Source organism: Caloenas nicobarica, chromosome 10 (assembly GCF_036013445.1).
Source record: "Caloenas nicobarica isolate bCalNic1 chromosome 10, bCalNic1.hap1, whole genome shotgun sequence".
Classification (NCBI taxonomy): domain Eukaryota; kingdom Metazoa; phylum Chordata; class Aves; order Columbiformes; family Columbidae; genus Caloenas; species Caloenas nicobarica.
The window spans coordinates 1,653,125-1,669,139 of NC_088254.1; the positions used below are offsets into that span (position 1 = coordinate 1,653,125).

Consider the following 16,015-nt stretch of genomic DNA (forward strand, 5'->3'; position numbering starts at 1 on the left):
TGCCCAAGACTGCTGGCTGTGGAGGTGGCTCCCAGTCACCCCAGGGCAAGGCTGGCCCAGCCAGACGGGGTGGTAGCCAGTCTTAGATGCTGCAAGGTGTCCCAGGAAGGCTCTGGGCAGGCTGAGCTGGTAGAACCTGTTGGTGAAGGCGAGGGACAAGGTGGCAGTGCTGAGACCTGCATCTCTCGGCATGTTTTTGCTCATTGCCTCTTCCATCCATGGACCAGAGCACGCAGCAAGCAGGCAGAGGAGACAAAAGCAAAAGCAGGATGGAGAGGGTTGGCATGTGGGTGCGGATGGGAGCATGGAGAGAGCAGCTGCAGCCTGCCTGCTGCAGGAGCTGTTGCTCAGGAGAGAGCATATGACTGCAGATCAAGAGGTCCCTGGCTCAGATCCACATTGCTCTTCTACTGCCCCTTTCCTTCTTCATCAATGCTGCCAACCTCCCTGAGCTTCCCTTTTGCTTGCGCTGCTTCCAGCACCCTCAGTGTCATGGCTGTGCGGAACAGACCACGCACCAGCAACGCGATTTTCTCTCCTTCTCTGGGCCCTCTCTGCATGGGCCACTCAGGGTTTCCCTTTCCTTTTAAAAACCCACCCAGGCAGGCTACCTGCACCCCTCCTCCACTGCTGTTCTGTTGGGAGCAGCTTGCACGCATCTGAAAGCAGCCATCTGGGAAGCCTCCAGCTCTTTTCTATCCACCCATCAGGGTCTAGTAATGGAAAGCGAGGGTACCCTGATGCCACAGTCACACCACATCCTCTTTTGCACTTCGATGTCTTTCCCAGTAAAGGGGGAGAGAGGAGAAACCCACCTCCACCCCCCCATCTCATCTTTGGGCCAATATGGAAACCTGGGGAAGCTGTCTCTGTGTGCAAATGCTGGGATATGTCAGGCAGAATTCCCCCAGGATGCCAGGTAAGGCCTGTCACACCAGTCTGTCGTCATGACACCTAAAGCAAGGAGCACTTTGTGAGTGCTGGCATGATCTCAGAACCATGAGGTGTCTTCCCTTCTTTGATAGCAATGAGGGCCATGGCATGCAGGCTCTCTTTGGAGATGAGCTGCTGTAGTTTCAGGTGTAGGGAAGACAGCTGGTGGGGCTGTGCTGCTGGGGATGTCAGGTGAAATGAGGCTGTGAAGTTCTGGTGAAGAACCAACAACAGTGGAGCCCTTTTCATGGCTCCTACTCAGCACTGGCCCTTTCCCTTCCCCCAGCTTGCCTAGCTTGGCAATGGGAGCAGGATTGCCCATTCATCCCAGAGGTTCTGTGGGGAAGGAGGACAGGTGCTGTAGGCAAGGGGGTATGACTCTCTCCCTGGGCGGCAGGTCCAGTGTGGAGCTGAGTCCCACAGCTGCAGAATGGTCAGTTACCAGCAGCCCAAAAGGGAACTGCAGGCCGTAGTTGGCAGGATTCGAACCTGCGCGGGGAAACCCCAATGGATTTCTAGTCCATCGCCTTCACCACTCGGCCACAACTACCTGCTACAGGCCTCTCTCTCCTGCTCCTCACATGCCCCGTGCAATGACACCCGGCTCCCTGGGGGCTTCAGGGCCAGGCTTCACCCCAAGCCCTGCATTGGGGACCTCCACTGAGCAGGACAGGTGGCAGGCTTCCAGAGGCCTTGACAGCTGTCACCACAGGGGCTATGGCTGCAGATCCCAGCGCCTTGTCCTCAGACGGACTCCTGCCATATCCTGCCATTGATAAAAGGAACAAAAGCCATTTAGAAACCCAACTAGGCATAATGTAGCAACACTGGGCCTAATGTAACAAGACCAGGTATAATGTAACATGAACTTAATAGAGAATACAGTAGCTATATAGAGACTGGACATGAGGCAAAGCAGGATGTCCTTCGTTTGCAAGGTGAGCAAGCAGAATGTTCCACTAGATGAAGAAGAGCTACATGATGTTTTCTGTGTAGAAGAACAAAACGACAACGTGTGTGCTCAAGAAACAGGGTCAAAGAGCGGACACTTGTAATTCAAAGGGTACCATGCTGCAAAGACCACCGGGGGCCAATAGAGACCCCAGATGAAGACCTTGGATCCCAAAAAAGAACTTCCAACATAGGGCACGTTTATTTAAATAATCTACGTTTAATGCATGAACTAAGTGGTAGAAACAAACAAATATGCAATTAGTATGTGTAATAAATACCAAGAAGCATGAGTCCTGCACATGTGCTCGATTAGAGGAATGATCCTTGGAGTGTCTGGTGTGCTGCAATCAAAGTACCTGCTTTTTAACACTTTCAAAACAGTGTTAAGGAGTATTTTTTCTGAGTTTTCAGTATCACTATGAGGATGATGCTGATTTCATGCCCCAGATAGCATCTTGACTGCTTCCAGGGAAGAAGGATAGGCAACTTTGTGGAGACAACCAGGGATGAAGGTAGTTGTGGAGTAGCATATTAGATCCCACTTTCCTTCTCTAATTTAACTCCTCTCCTCTCCCCTCTTCTCCTCTCCTCTCCTCTCCTCTCCTGTCTTCTCCTGTCCTCTCCTCTCGTCTGACTCCTCATGTCCTCTTCTCAGCCATTAATCTCTCACCCTATACTCATAGCTGAACTACTCCACACCCCTGATAATGTTTGTGTTCTCCTCTGGAGCCACTCAAGCAGATCCAGTACTCAAGGTGGGGTCTCACAAAAGCAGAATAAAGTGGAGTAGAGGGGGACAATGACCTCCACTGACCTTCTGATCACACTGCTGCTGACACAGCCCACGATACAACCGGCTTTCTGGACTGCAAGCACACAGTGCCAGCTTAGTTTCAGATTTTTCATCCGCCAACACTGCCAAGACATTCTCTGCAGGACTGCCTCAAACCCATCATGGCCCAGCCTGTATCCATGTTTGGGATTGCCCTGACCCAGGCACAGGACCTCACACTTGGCCTTCTTGAACTTAATGAGCTTTGCACACCCCACCCCTCTAGCCTGTCAAGGTCCCTCTGGATGGCATCACTCAGCTTGGCGTCACCTGCAATCTCCCTTGAAGGTGCACTCAACCCCACTGTCCATTTGTCTGGCAAAGATGTTAAAATATACTGATCCCAACATGGACCCCGGAGGACACCATTCATCACTGGTCTCCACCTGGACCTCAAGACATTGACCACAAGTCTTTGAGTGTGACCATCCAGCCAATTCCTTATACAACGCCTGGTCCACATCTCTAATCCATGTCTTTCCATTTCAGAGACCAGGATGCTGTGTTGGGCAGTATTAAATGTTGCACGCAAATAGATGACATCCGTCAGTCCTCCATTATCCACCAATGTTGCTACCCCACAATACAGAGTCACTCAGTTTGTCTGGCATGATTTGCCCTTGGGGAAGCCAGGTGGGCTACTACCAGTCACCTCTTTGTTTTTCATGTCCCTTAGCCTAGTTTCCAGGAGGATCCGCCACAGCATTCAGTCAGGGGAAGACCTGCACCTGCCCCAATACTCATGCACCTGGAGAAGCAATGACTGCTGAGCAGCACTGAGGAGAGAAATGCATCATCTGGAAGACTAAACAGAGACACTGGATATTCCTTTGTTCTTGGCTACCTGCTTGTGTGGAGGAGGCCTTAGTTTCCTGCTGAGCACCTTATGTGCCTTTTTCCACTAAAACATCAATGACTAGCAAAGTGCATCAGCAAAAGGAAAGGAGGGATAACCCTGACCACCAAATGCCAGGAGTCGGGCTGAGATTCAGGCTTAGAAAAGCAACTTCTCCCCGCCTGATTCTGAAGATGCCCTCCACAGCTCAGCTAAGCACACATGTCCATTTTTTCCTGTCACCTCAGGAAGCGTTGTCATCTCAGCCCAGTTCATCAAGGGGCTTCTGTCTTCTGCCAGGAGGTACTCAGGGCAGGCACTGAGAAGTCGCTGCTACCTGAGCACACATGCATGATGCTCTGGGTACACTGGCAGAAGACATGAGGTCAGATCTTGGATGCTTTCAGTGGCCGGAGTCAAGACTGACCCTGAGAGAGATCACAAGGCTTGATAAGGAGGTTAAAGACTCATACTTCATTTCCCTGAGGCTTTTTCATTTTTCTCATGCCCGCTTCCTTATTTTGGTGTCCTAGTATCAGCCCAGGGATGTCTATTCACAATTAGTGTTAAGATTAGGAGAGAAGCCAAGGCTCTTCCTTGCAGAGCAGATGACTGTGTGAGAAAAGAGGAGGAGAACAAACCACCATGATTCTCCACGAATGCTGCTCAAAGTCTTTAATGAGAAGGAGCAAAAGCAGTGGCACAGAAGAGAGATGAAGAAACACGTCTGCAGGATTCAGGGAGACACAGAGAACAGCCCATTTCCCAAGGACAAGCTCCACACCAAGCGCTTGCCTTTCCCCATTCTGCTCTACCTGCTGGCAATCCCAGCCCAGCAAGAGCAGTCCCTAACTCCAGCACCCTCCCCCCAGCAGCAGGAGGTTCAGCAAAACAGAAGAGAACGAGCCCTTTCTCGAGGAGCTCAGAGCAGAGCAGAGCCAGAGGAGGCACGGCGAGGCCTGATGTGCAGCCAGGAGCCGTGGGCAGAGGACACCCAGCCCATCTGCAAGCCCTGGCCACACTCCTGCTGTGCAGTCCCCGTCAGTCTTCCTGCTCCAGAAGGGATGGTGTACCAGGTTCAGCAGTTCAGACGGCAGCGAGGGGGTGGCAGGCACAGCCCTGACCCCCCCAGACCAAGGGAGCCCCCAGAAGAGATGGGAACCCCCCCGGTGCTGAGGGTGCTCCCAACAGCAGCTGACAGAGAGGATCCCACGACTGTGTTCTGAGGGAAAGAGGTGAGGATGGGGCCCGGCAGGGTCACCACCACCGGGGAGACCTCGATGGCCACCGTCGAGTCACCACAGCGAGCGACACAGGGCTCACTGCAGCTGCTTGCAAGTGGGGTTGGGCCACAGGAACCACAAGGTGGTGGGATACATGGTCTGAAGCAAGACATCTCTCAGTGAGGGAGGCAAAGCTAAAACACAGAGCAAGAGGGAACACGAAACCCCACTTCAGTCTGTCCTTCTTGTCCTCACTTCTCTCTGCAGATACACTTTACTGCCCTCCATCCCCATTTGGAAGTCCATGTCTAGAAATTGATCTTACTGACATGTACTACAGGCATGACATCTCAGCTTAGCGCTAGATTTGAACGCCTAGAACCAAAGAAATGCCTAACTGCTTGCTGATTCCACAAGGACCTCCTCAAGCATTACCCACTGCAAAAGCACAGATGAAGGCTGGTGCAACTATTCCAGCACAAATAGGCTGCATGGAACAAGTGTCTCAGAAATCAGCTCTTGAAAACACACAGTGTGCATAGAGCTGCCATGGCCCTCACCGTGCTCTCTGAGTTGCATGGTCCAGAAGGGCTGGACTGCTTTTGGGACAGGACTCAGCTCAGTGCATTCAAAGCCCCTGTGAAGAGCCTAATCAAACCGCATCTCCAGAACAACCAGTGCTGCACAGAAGGAGGCACTGGGTGCGCTTGGCCATTTGGTTAGAGACCATCTGTCTAAAGCAGAAATTCTGCTGAGCAGACCTCCCTGCAGCTGAGCCCTGTTCAATCTCTTGTGCTTCAGAAAACTCTCTCTTCCCAGCTCTCCCCAGCCAACCCCATCAAAAGGGAAAGAGGTGACAGCCCTTGAACAGTTCTATTGCAGGGCCAAGCTGAGGCAGCCCAAGGATCCACCTGAGTAGCCTCCATGACAGCAGTTCAGCCCACGAGGAGAAATGGAGCACACAGAGGCTTACCTCGTTCCTCGAGGAAAGGGAGGCAAGAGAGGAGGATGCAGAGCCCGGAGCAGCACAGGCTTTTATGCTGTGTCCCAGAGCCCCGTGGGGCCACAAACATTCCTTACTCATGAAGCATCTGATCACCCAGTAGTTACTGCTTTCCAAAGCCTTTGTGGTGATTATGCCCTCATCTCTTTCATCTGAAATTTTCTACTCTGTAGGGCTGCTCTCAATCCCATCATGGCCCAGCCTGTACCCATGGTTGGAATTCCACTGAACCAGGTGCAGGACCTTACACTTCACATTCTTGAACTTCATGTCATTTGCACAACCCTTCTCTCCATTCTGTCAAGGTCCCTCTGGATCGCACCCCTTCTCTCTGGTTTACCAAGCACATCACTCAGCTTTGGTGTCATCTGAAACTCACTGCGGATCCCACTGTCCATGTCCCCAACAAACATGTTGAACAATACTGGTCCCAACACAAACCCCTGAGAGACACAACTCATCACGGGTCTCCACTTGGACTTCAAGACATAGATGGCAACTCTTTGAGTGTGACCATCCAGACAATTCCTTATACAATGAGTGGTCCACTTGTCAAATGCATGCCTCTCTGTTATGGAATCAAGGATGTTGTGTGAGACAATACTAAATGCTCCAGACAGATGGACGACCTTAAACGTTCCTCTGTTATCCACTGATGTTGAAATGTGGGTTTGGTGTGGTGGTTTTTTTGAGTTTGGTTTGTTTCTTTGGTTTTGGTTTGTCGTTTTGGGTTTTTTTATATACGTAATTTTTAATTTTAATTTTTATTATTACTGGTACATCATTCCCGCAGCTCATGCCTTTGCATTCTGTGAACTATGTATCATGGTTAGGCACATGTGGTTAAGATGGAGGGAGGTAGTTGCTGAGTGCCTCCACCATCTCCATGTCAGTTGTAGCCAGGTGTCCCATTTCACTCATCAGGGAAGTACAGTTTCTTCACTTGTTGTCCTATGTACCTGAAGAAACCCATCTTGCAATTTTTCACATCCCACGCCAAGTTCGGCTCCTTGGCTTCTTGATCCCCTCCTTGCACTCCTGGGCTATTTCCCCATAATCCCCCAAGGATGTGTATCCCTGCCTCCACTGCCTGTGCATTTAAGTTTTGCCTCTTAGTTTGGCTAAGAGGTATTTGGCAAGCTGGCCTCCTGCTTCCCCTGTACGACTTCTTGCACACCAAGACTGAGCGTTCTAGCAGTCTAAGAAAAAGGTCTTTCAATATCTCCCAGCTCTTGTTCACTTGTGTATCTCTGAGTGCAGTTTCCCAAGAGATCCTATGCACAAGTGCCCCAAACAACTGAAAGTTTTCCTTCCTGAGGTTTAGGGTCCTGACCCTACTTTTTACTTGTCCTGTATCTCTCAAGATTGAGAATCCCTCCAGGCCATGATTGCTGCAGCCAGGCCTACCCACAGTCTTGACACCTTAGATAAGTTCTTCCACATTAGTAGACAACAGACCAAGCAGTGCCTCTCCTCTGGATGAACTCTCCATCACCAGTAATAATAACTTGTCCTTAATAGACTCGAGTAGTTTCCCGGATGGCTTGCAGTTTGCTGTGCTGCTTTGGCACCAGATGTCTGGGTGGTTGAAGTTCTCTATCAGCATCAGGGCTTTGTGAGTGTGGTACTTTCTCCAGCGGCTCACCAGAGACACACACAAGAGAGTGGGAAGGTTCAAGACTGCATAAAGCCACTTCTCCAGAGATGAGGCAAAGCTCAGTGGCAGAGAAGGGTCATTGTGGGTTGGAGGGAAGTTGCTTGCAACCAGGACTGAGGACCACAAGGTCCTCAAATATGCTTATCAGGCTGTGCCACAGTCTGTTTTTTTCTTCCCATGAGCCCAGGGAATAAAGGGGTCAGGCAGGTCTCTTTCAAGTAACCTTTCCATGGGATCTTCATAGCTATGTCCCTTGATGACTTGGCCAGGCCCTCGTGTTTCTTCCAGCCAGGGGTCTGGGTTCAGCTTGGAAAGTGGAGAACCTGTGGGAAACGAGCAAGTCAGCACGTAAGAGGATGATCAAAGACGCCCACGTCCATCTCTGAAAGAGACCCACACCCAAATTGACCTGTTTTGCTCAGTAGTTTCATCCCAGAGGCCCGAGGCCTGCATGGCCTGATTTTGAGGAGAGACGAAGGGCAAGAAGCCAAAAGCTCATGGCCTTTTTTCTTGGTCACACATGGGGTGACCCATTCCATACATTACAGACTACAAAGGGACATTGGATCAGACTCGCAGAGCACCTGGGACTCATCATGATGTGGAAGAGTTGGGAAAAACCCCGAGCTCCAGGCAAACGTGAGTCATCATGCTGTGGACTCCAGTGGACAAAGTGCCCCAGCCTCAGGCATCTCAGAGATACCAGAGTCATAGCCTCATTCTTCCAAAAGTTCTGCTTTCATCAAAGGCATTTCCGCACCTTTTAGCATCGTTCTTGAATCAACTGCTGCTTCTATGCAGTCTGGTGCTGCTGCCAAATTCCAAGGCATTGCCATTCGATTGCTGTTCAAGGGCTCTTGAGACACCATGCTCTTTTGAATAATGATGGTTAGAAGGGACTGCTGGAGGACCTCTGGGGAGATCTTGGGCTCTGAGCAGACAAAGCTTCCCACTTAGCTCAGGAAGCTCTGAGCCTTGTCCTGTTGACTTCTGAACTCTGCCACCGTTGGAAAGGTCACTGTCTCTAGGACAGCACGTCCAGGCCTGCACTGTGTCCCTCATGGGCCACCAGGAGATGGCCGTGAGCACTGTTTAGCAGTTACCGAGTAAGGTCTGGGGAGATGAGATGAATAGATTTCTTCATGCGGTCAGTACAATGACATCTCAGGGATGCCCACTTCTCTTTCTCATTCTCAGTCCGGTTGTTTCATCCCACTTTTAAAACCCACCCATATCGAGGCTTGATCTGAATGAGCCGAGAGACCTGAATGTGCTCCATGAAGACCATGAGGGCTGGATGTGTGAATGCCGCCTCGTCCACATTTGACTTTCATGCCATTGACTAGAAGCCCCTTCTGGGCAGAAGGTCTGACAGGAAGAAGAGGGAAAGTCTGTACAAGCAGAAGTTTCACTGTAAATCCTGGAAGGAGCCTTTACTCCTAATCCTGGTATCTACTTGCCATCCACCTCCAGACCTCACCCCATAACCCTGGGATCTCCTGGAGAGAGGTAGTGGCAGAGGACCAGGCAGAACGTGAGGACTGGAGCACATGATGCATACGGTAAGGCTGACGGCACTAGGGTTGTGGAGCCTAGTGGAGATGAGCAAGGTGGGGAGCAGGAAATGGATGTAACTGCAAGAAAGCAGGAGGTCAGAAGCTGTTATCAGGGAATTTGGTCTGCTCAGAGCAGTAGGTTGGAGCAGAGGACCTCCAGACATCCATTCCAATTGTTGTAATTCTCAGGTATGCTGAATCAAAGAATCATTTTGATTGGAAGAGAGTCTCAGGATAATCAAGTCCAGCTGTTAACCTAACACTGTCACATGAGTCCTTGAGCAGCCAGCAAAAGGCCATGCCTTGGAAGACAGCAACAGTTCAAGATCACGTAGAAGCACCAGTGGTTTCTAGAGGTATCTGGTTTCTGGTATCGCTGGTGCACCTGAGGCCAGGGCAACATGTCCACTGAAATTCACAGCAGGGTGACTCATGTTTGCCGGGAGTTCAGGGTTTTTCCCAGGTGCTCTGGGAGGCTGATCCAATGTCCCTTTGTAGTCTGAAATGCACAGAATGGGCCATGCCATTCCTGAACCAAGAAAAATGGCCATGAGCATTTGGCTCCCTGCCATGTACCTCTCCTCATAAGCAGCCCATGCAAGCCTCTGGGCTCTGGGGTTCCCTTGCGGAGCAAAACAGGTCCATTTGGGTGTGGGTCTCTTTAAGGAAAGGACAAGGGCATCTCTTTGATCACAAAACCTGGATGTGGTAGAGGCTGATGAGTGTGAACAAGGTCCTTGTGGCTGTCACTCCAGCCCACAAGGGACTTCCCGCCAGCCCACAACAGTCTTTCCTTGCTGTTCAGCTTTGCCACATCCCTGTAGAGGTGCATCTCTTCTCCTGTATGAGATTGCACAGTCTTGACGTTCTGCTTCAACTTAGCCACAGTGTCCATTGCGTCTACAATGACCTGTGGGGAGAAATGTCTCTCAGGGTTAGATGGTGTGTCGGCACAGAAAACACTGGAGAATTGAATTGAGGTGTCCTTTAAAGCTGAACTTCACCGTGACTGGTGGTTGTGCTCACCATCAAGAATGCAATGTGACAATCCATATCACAAAAGACCACATAACATCTACCTGAGTACTAGCCTTAGACCTCGGACGTAATTTGCCTTATGAAGCTGGGACACAGATTAATTACTTTGGTGTCCAGCAGTATGAAACAGGAGCACAACATTTGGGATGAAAGGAGCAAGTAATTAACCACCAGCGAGGACTCATCAAGTGACAGCTACTATAAGTTGAGATGCTTCATGAGTAAGGAATGCTTGCAGCCACACAGGGCTCTAGGACACAGCATAAAAGGCTGCGCTGCTCCAGGCTCTGCATCCTCCTCTCTTGCCTCCTTTTCCTCGAGGAACGAGGTAAGCCTCTGTGCGCTCCATCTCTCCTCGTGGGCTGAACTGCTGTCATGGAGGCTACTCAGGTGGATCCTTGGGCTGCCTCAGCTTGGCCCTGCAATAGAACTGTTCATGGGCTGTCACTTCTTTCCCTTTTGATGGGGTTGGCTGGGGAGGGCATGGAAGAGGGGGTTTGTTTTGAGCACAAGGGGATGAATGGGGCTCAGCTGCAGGGAGGTCTGGTCAGCAGAATTTCTGCTTTAGACAGATGGTCTAAATGGTCTAACCAAACGGCCAATTGCACCCAGTGCCTCCTTCAGTGCAACACTGGTTGTTCTGGAGATGGGGTTTGATAAGGCTCTCCACAGGGGCTTTAAATCCACTGAGCTGGGTCCTGTCCCAAAAGCAGTTCAGCCCTTCCGGACCATGCAACTCAGAACACGGTGAGGGCCATGGCAGCTCTATGCACATTGTGTGTTTTCAAGAGCTGATTTCTGAGACACTTGTTCCACGCAGCCTATTTGTGCTGGAATAGTTGCACCAACCTTCATCTGTGCTTTTGCACTGGGTAATGTTGAGGAGGTCCTTGTGGAATCGCCAAGCAGTTAGGCACTTCTTTGGTCCTAGGCATTCAAATCTAGCCCTAAGCTGAGATGTCACGCCTGTAGTACATGTCAGCAAGGTCAGTTTCTAGACATGGACCATGAAATGGAGACGGAGGGCAGTAAAGTGTATCTGCAGAGAGAACTGAGGACAAGAACGACAGGCTGAAGTTGGGATTCCGTGTTCCCTCTCTGCTCTGTGTTTCAGGTTTGCCTCCCTCACCGAGAGATGTCTTGCTTCAGACCCTGTATCCCACCACCTTGTGGTTCCTGTGGCCCAACCCCACTTGCAAGCAGCTGCAGTGAGCCCTGTGTCGCCCGCTGTGGTGACTCGACGGTGGCCATCGAGGCCTCCCCGGTGGTGGTGACCCTGCCGGGCCCCATCCTCACCTCTTTCCCTCAGAACACAGTCGTGGGATCCTCTCTGTCAGCTGCTGTTGGGAGCACCCTCAGCACCGGGGGGGTTCCCATCTCTTCTGGGGGCTCCCTTGGTCTGGGGGGGTCAGGGCTGTGCCTGCCTCCCCCTCGCTGCCGTCTGAACTGCTGAACCTAGTGCATCATCCCTTCTGGAGCAGGAAGAATGACGGGGACTGCACAGCAGGAGTGTGGCCAGGGCTTGCAGATGGGCTGGGTGTCCTCATGCCACCTGGCAGGAGGGACCTGTGCCCACGGCTCCTGGCTGCACATCAGGCCTCGCCGTGCCTCCTCTGGCTCTGCTCTGCTCTGAGCTCCTGGAGAAAGGGCTCGTTCTCTTCTGTTTTGCTGAACCTGCTGCTACTGGGGGGAGGGTGCTGGAGTTAGGGACTGCTCTTGCTGGGCTGGGATTGCCAGCAGGTAGAGCAGAATGGGGAAAGGCAAGCGCTTTGTGTGGAGCTTGTCCTTGGGAAATGGGCTGTTCTCTGTGTCCCCTCATACCCTGCAGACGTGTTTCTTGATCTCTCTTCTGTGCCACTGCATTTGCTCCTTCTCATTAAAGACTTTGTGCAGCATAGCTGGATGCTCATGGTGGCTTGTTCTCCTCCTCTGCCAGTTGTTCAGCAACCCTGCAAGAAAGAGGGATTACCTGCTCTTTCCTATGACAATGACTGCGTCCTCATGCTGGAACAGCGCCGGGGTGGCTGGAATTCTCTGACGTGACACCCAAACACCAAAAATAAGCAAGCAGGCAAGAGAAAGGCAGGAAAGCCTCAGAGAAATTGATTTCACAAGAAGCAATGGACAGGAGTGGAAATAAACTTAATGCCAGCAACAGTGGTGGTCAAGATGGGGAAAAGGTTCCCGGCAAGGTTGTAGATTCTCCGTCTTAGAAGATGTGCAACATCCAAACAGATAAGGCCCTCAACAGCCTCCACTCCTTGACCCTGCTTTGAGCCAGGCTTGGCCTGCATGATCTGCACCTCAGCTCTTGTGTGATTTGCTGAGCGGCTGCTGGATCTCCTCATCCAGAAGCAGCCATCGGGAAGAGGGCAGCGGAGAGGGGGCAGGGCCAGATCTCGGAAAAGCTGCCAAGGTTTGTTGGGCACAGGGCAGGAGAAGGGCCACTGATGTCAGTCCCAGGGCTGGGAGCACAGGAGAGGAGGGATGATGGGAATGCATGAAAGAAGTGAGCCAACAGCAAGGCTGTTCAGGTGTGTGCATGCTGAGGAAAGCTCTGAGAGAGCTAAAACTTGAGGTCCCACTGAGATTTGAACTCAGATCGCTGGATTCAGAGTCCAGAGTGCTCACCATTACACCATGGGACCTGCTGAACACCTGTTGTCTTTCTCCTGTGGCCACTCTGGTGCAGCCATATTATTCTGGGTGAGCCTGGCACTCTCTCCAGCTCCCTGACCATCACCAAGTACAAGCTCCCTTCCTCCAGGGCCACCAGGCACCCGCTACTCACAGGGCTTTGCAAGGGAATGCCAGAGCTCTTTGCACAAGCCTGGCATGGCCTCTGTTATAAGACCCAGCCTGCTAAGCCCTGAGAATCTCGCTTTCTCCTCATAAGACCTGGGTTTTTTGCCAATTAAAACGGATTCACATCATGAAAAACAAAAAATTAAGCATAAAACAACACATTCCCTTTGCGCTGTCCAAGGGCCAGCTAGACTCCTTCACATCAGGCTCCTTTACCTGTGCAAGCTGGATGCATCTTCCCTTGCTCTTTCCGACACTTTTTGTTCCTTCCTCCTCTCTCAGCCCGGCTTTTTCTGCCCTTTCTGGAATATGTTTTCACAGAGGGGCCACACACATTGCTGATGGCTCAGCTGTATCATGCAGCAGGTGCACTGCAAGGCTGGAACTGGCAGCGTCCAACACAGGCCTTCCCCTCACCACTTGTCGTAGAGGTGTTTCCCACACTACCAAGTTTGTCCTCCTCCCCAGCTGCAGAGCCCTGGAGGTCCCCTCTTGTGTCTGGGAAGCTGGGGATTGAGCTGCCTGGTGGGAAGGGAGAAACAGCAGTGTCCCCAGGACATCCCCTGCCTGCTGGGGGAGCTCTGTGCTGTGCTCTGCCTGCTGCTCCACAGCCCCCTCTGCCTTGCTGAGGGGCACTTTGGGAGTGGTGTCAGCTGAGAAAGCAAAGGAGAAGGTGTGAGTGGCAGAGAGAGGGGGCTGAGGGTGTGGGACAGCCCTGGGTGTCCAGAGGGCAGGAGGGCAGCAGTGCAGGGGGCATCTGGTGAAGGCTGCAAGGGAGAAGCAGTGTCTGTTGGGGCTGGGGCGAGGCCAAAAGCAAGTAGCAGAGGATGGTTTCGATCCATCGACCTCTGGGTTATGGGCCCAGCACACTCCCGCTGCGCCACTCTGCTCCCCCCAGCACCTCTGCAGGGACCTCCCAGCCCTGCCTGACGCTGCCTGGCCCTGCCAGCACCAGCGCTGCTGCTCAGGCCTCCTGCCCTCCTCTTCCCTGCCCCCATCACCAGGCAGGAACAAGCTCTCCCTGGAAACCTCAGTGCCCCCGCAGCCGGGCTGACAAGTGCAAGGGCCTGGCTTTGCCTTTCTCCCCACATCTCCTGCCTATAACCCCTCTCGAGGAGTTGTTTTTTGACCACCCGGCCTGGCTCTGCAGGCGCTGTGTGGGATGTTCTCACCCAGTGAGAGCAGTTTGCGTTTGGCTTTTCAGATCACATTGACCCTGAGGTCAAAGCTCTTACTCCTGGGCACTGTTGGTTCCTGGAAGCAAGTTGTATAGCAGTTGGGGCCATGGTCTTCACATTGGCTGGCAGGGCCTTGCCCAGCCCATGCTGTGCTGCATTTCCCCACAGCTCCCACCTTGTCCTTCCTTCTGACGCAGCCCTGCCCTTGCTGCTCCCTGACAGCCAAGGGCTGCCCCTGCCACCGTGCAGGGTGCCAGCGAGTCAGAGGAACCTTTCCTCTCCACGCCTTCAGCTTGTCCTGCCCAAGACTGCTGGCTGTGGAGGTGGCTCCCAGTCACCCCAGGGCAGGGCTGGCCCAGCCAGACGGGGTGGTAGCCAGTCTTAGATGCTGCAAGGTGTCCCAGGAAGGCTCTGGGCAGGCTGAGCTGGTAGAACCTGTTGGTGAAGGCGAGGGACAAGGTGGCAGTGCTGAGACCTGCATCTCTCGGCATGTTTTTGCTCATTGCCTCTTCCATGCATGGACCAGAGCACGCAGCAAGCAGGCAGAGGAGGCAAAAGCAAAAGCAGGATGGAGAGGGTTGGCATGTGGGTGCGGATGGAGCATGGAGAGAGCAGCTGCAGCCTGCCTGCTGCAGGAGCTGTTGCTCAGGAGAGAGCATATGACTGCAGATCAAGAGGTCCCTGGCTCAGATCCAGATTGCTCTTCTACTGCCCCTTTCCTTCTTCATCAATGCTGCCAACCTTCCTGAGCTTCCCTTTTGCTTGCGCTGCTTCCACTACCCTCAGTGTCATGGCTGTGCGGAACAGACCACGCACCAGCAACGCGATTTTCTCTCATTCTCTGGGTCCTCTCTGCATGAGCCCCTCAGGGTTTCCCTTTCCTTTTAAGAACTCACCCACGCAGGCTACCTGCAGCCCCTCCTCCACTGCTGTTCTGTTGGGAGCAGCTTGCATGCATCTGAAAGCAGCCATCTGGGAATCCTCCAGCTCTTTTCTATCCACCCATCAGGGTCTAGTAATGGAAAGCGAGGGTACCCTGATGCCACAGTCACACCACATCCTCTTTTGCACTTCTGTGTCTTTCCCAGTAAAGGGGGAGAGAGGAGAAACCCACCTCCACCCCCTCATCTCATCTTTGGGCCAATATGGAAACCTGGGGAAGCTGTCTCTGTGTGCAAATGCTGGGATATGTCAGGCAGAATTCCCCCAGGATGCCAGGTAAGGCCTGTCACACCAGTCTGTCGTCATGACACCTAAAGCAAGGAGCACTTTCTGAGTGCTGGCATGATCTCAGAACCATGAGGTGTCTTTCCTTCTTTGATAGCAATGAGGGCCATGGCATGCAGGCTCTCTTTGGAGATGAGCTGCTGTAGTTTCAGATGTAGGGAAGACAGCTGGTGGGGCTGTGTTGCTGGGGATGTCAGGTGAGATGAGGCTGTGAAGTTCTGGTGAAGAACCAACAACAGTGGAGCCCTTTTCATGGCTCCTACTCAGCACTGGCCCTTTCCCTTCCCCCAGCTTGCCTAGCTTGGCAATGGGAGCAGGATTGCCCATTCATCCCAGAGGTTCTGTGGGGAAGGAGGACAGGTGCTGTAGGCAAGGGGGTATGACTCTCTCCCTGGGCGGCAGGTCCAGTGTGGAGCTGAGTCCCACAGCTGCAGAATGGTCAGTTGCCAGCAGCCCAAAAGGGAACTGCAGGCCGTAGTTGGCAGGATTCGAACCTGCGCGGGGAAACCCCAATGGATTTCTAGTCCATCGCCTTCACCACTCGGCCACAACTACCTGCTACAGGCCTCTCTGTCCCGCTCCTGAAATGCCCCGTGCAATGACACCTGGCTCCCTGGGGCCTTCAGGGCCAGGCTTCACCCCAAGCCCTGCATTGGGGACCTCCACTGAGCAGGACAGGTGGCAGGCTTCCAGAGGCCTCGACAGCTGTCACCACAGGGGCTATGGCTGCAGATCCCAGCGCCTTGTCCTCAGATGGGCTCCTGCCATATCCTG

The 16,015-nt window shown here is 52.6% G+C and overlaps 3 non-coding genes across 3 annotated transcripts; all 3 read right to left on the reverse strand.

Annotated features, from left to right (window-relative positions):
• Positions 1 to 1,401: 1,401 nt before the first annotated feature.
• Positions 1,402 to 1,483, reverse strand: TRNAS-AGA (transfer RNA serine (anticodon AGA)). Its single transcript has one exon. It is a non-coding gene; the product is annotated as a tRNA-Ser (tRNA).
• An 11,124-nt stretch (positions 1,484 to 12,607) lies between these two features.
• On the reverse strand, positions 12,608 to 12,679 carry TRNAQ-CUG (transfer RNA glutamine (anticodon CUG)). Its single transcript has one exon. It is a non-coding gene; the product is annotated as a tRNA-Gln (tRNA).
• A 3,035-nt stretch (positions 12,680 to 15,714) lies between these two features.
• On the reverse strand, positions 15,715 to 15,796 carry TRNAS-AGA (transfer RNA serine (anticodon AGA)). The gene has a single exon. It is a non-coding gene; the product is annotated as a tRNA-Ser (tRNA).
• Positions 15,797 to 16,015: the final 219 nt, after the last annotated feature.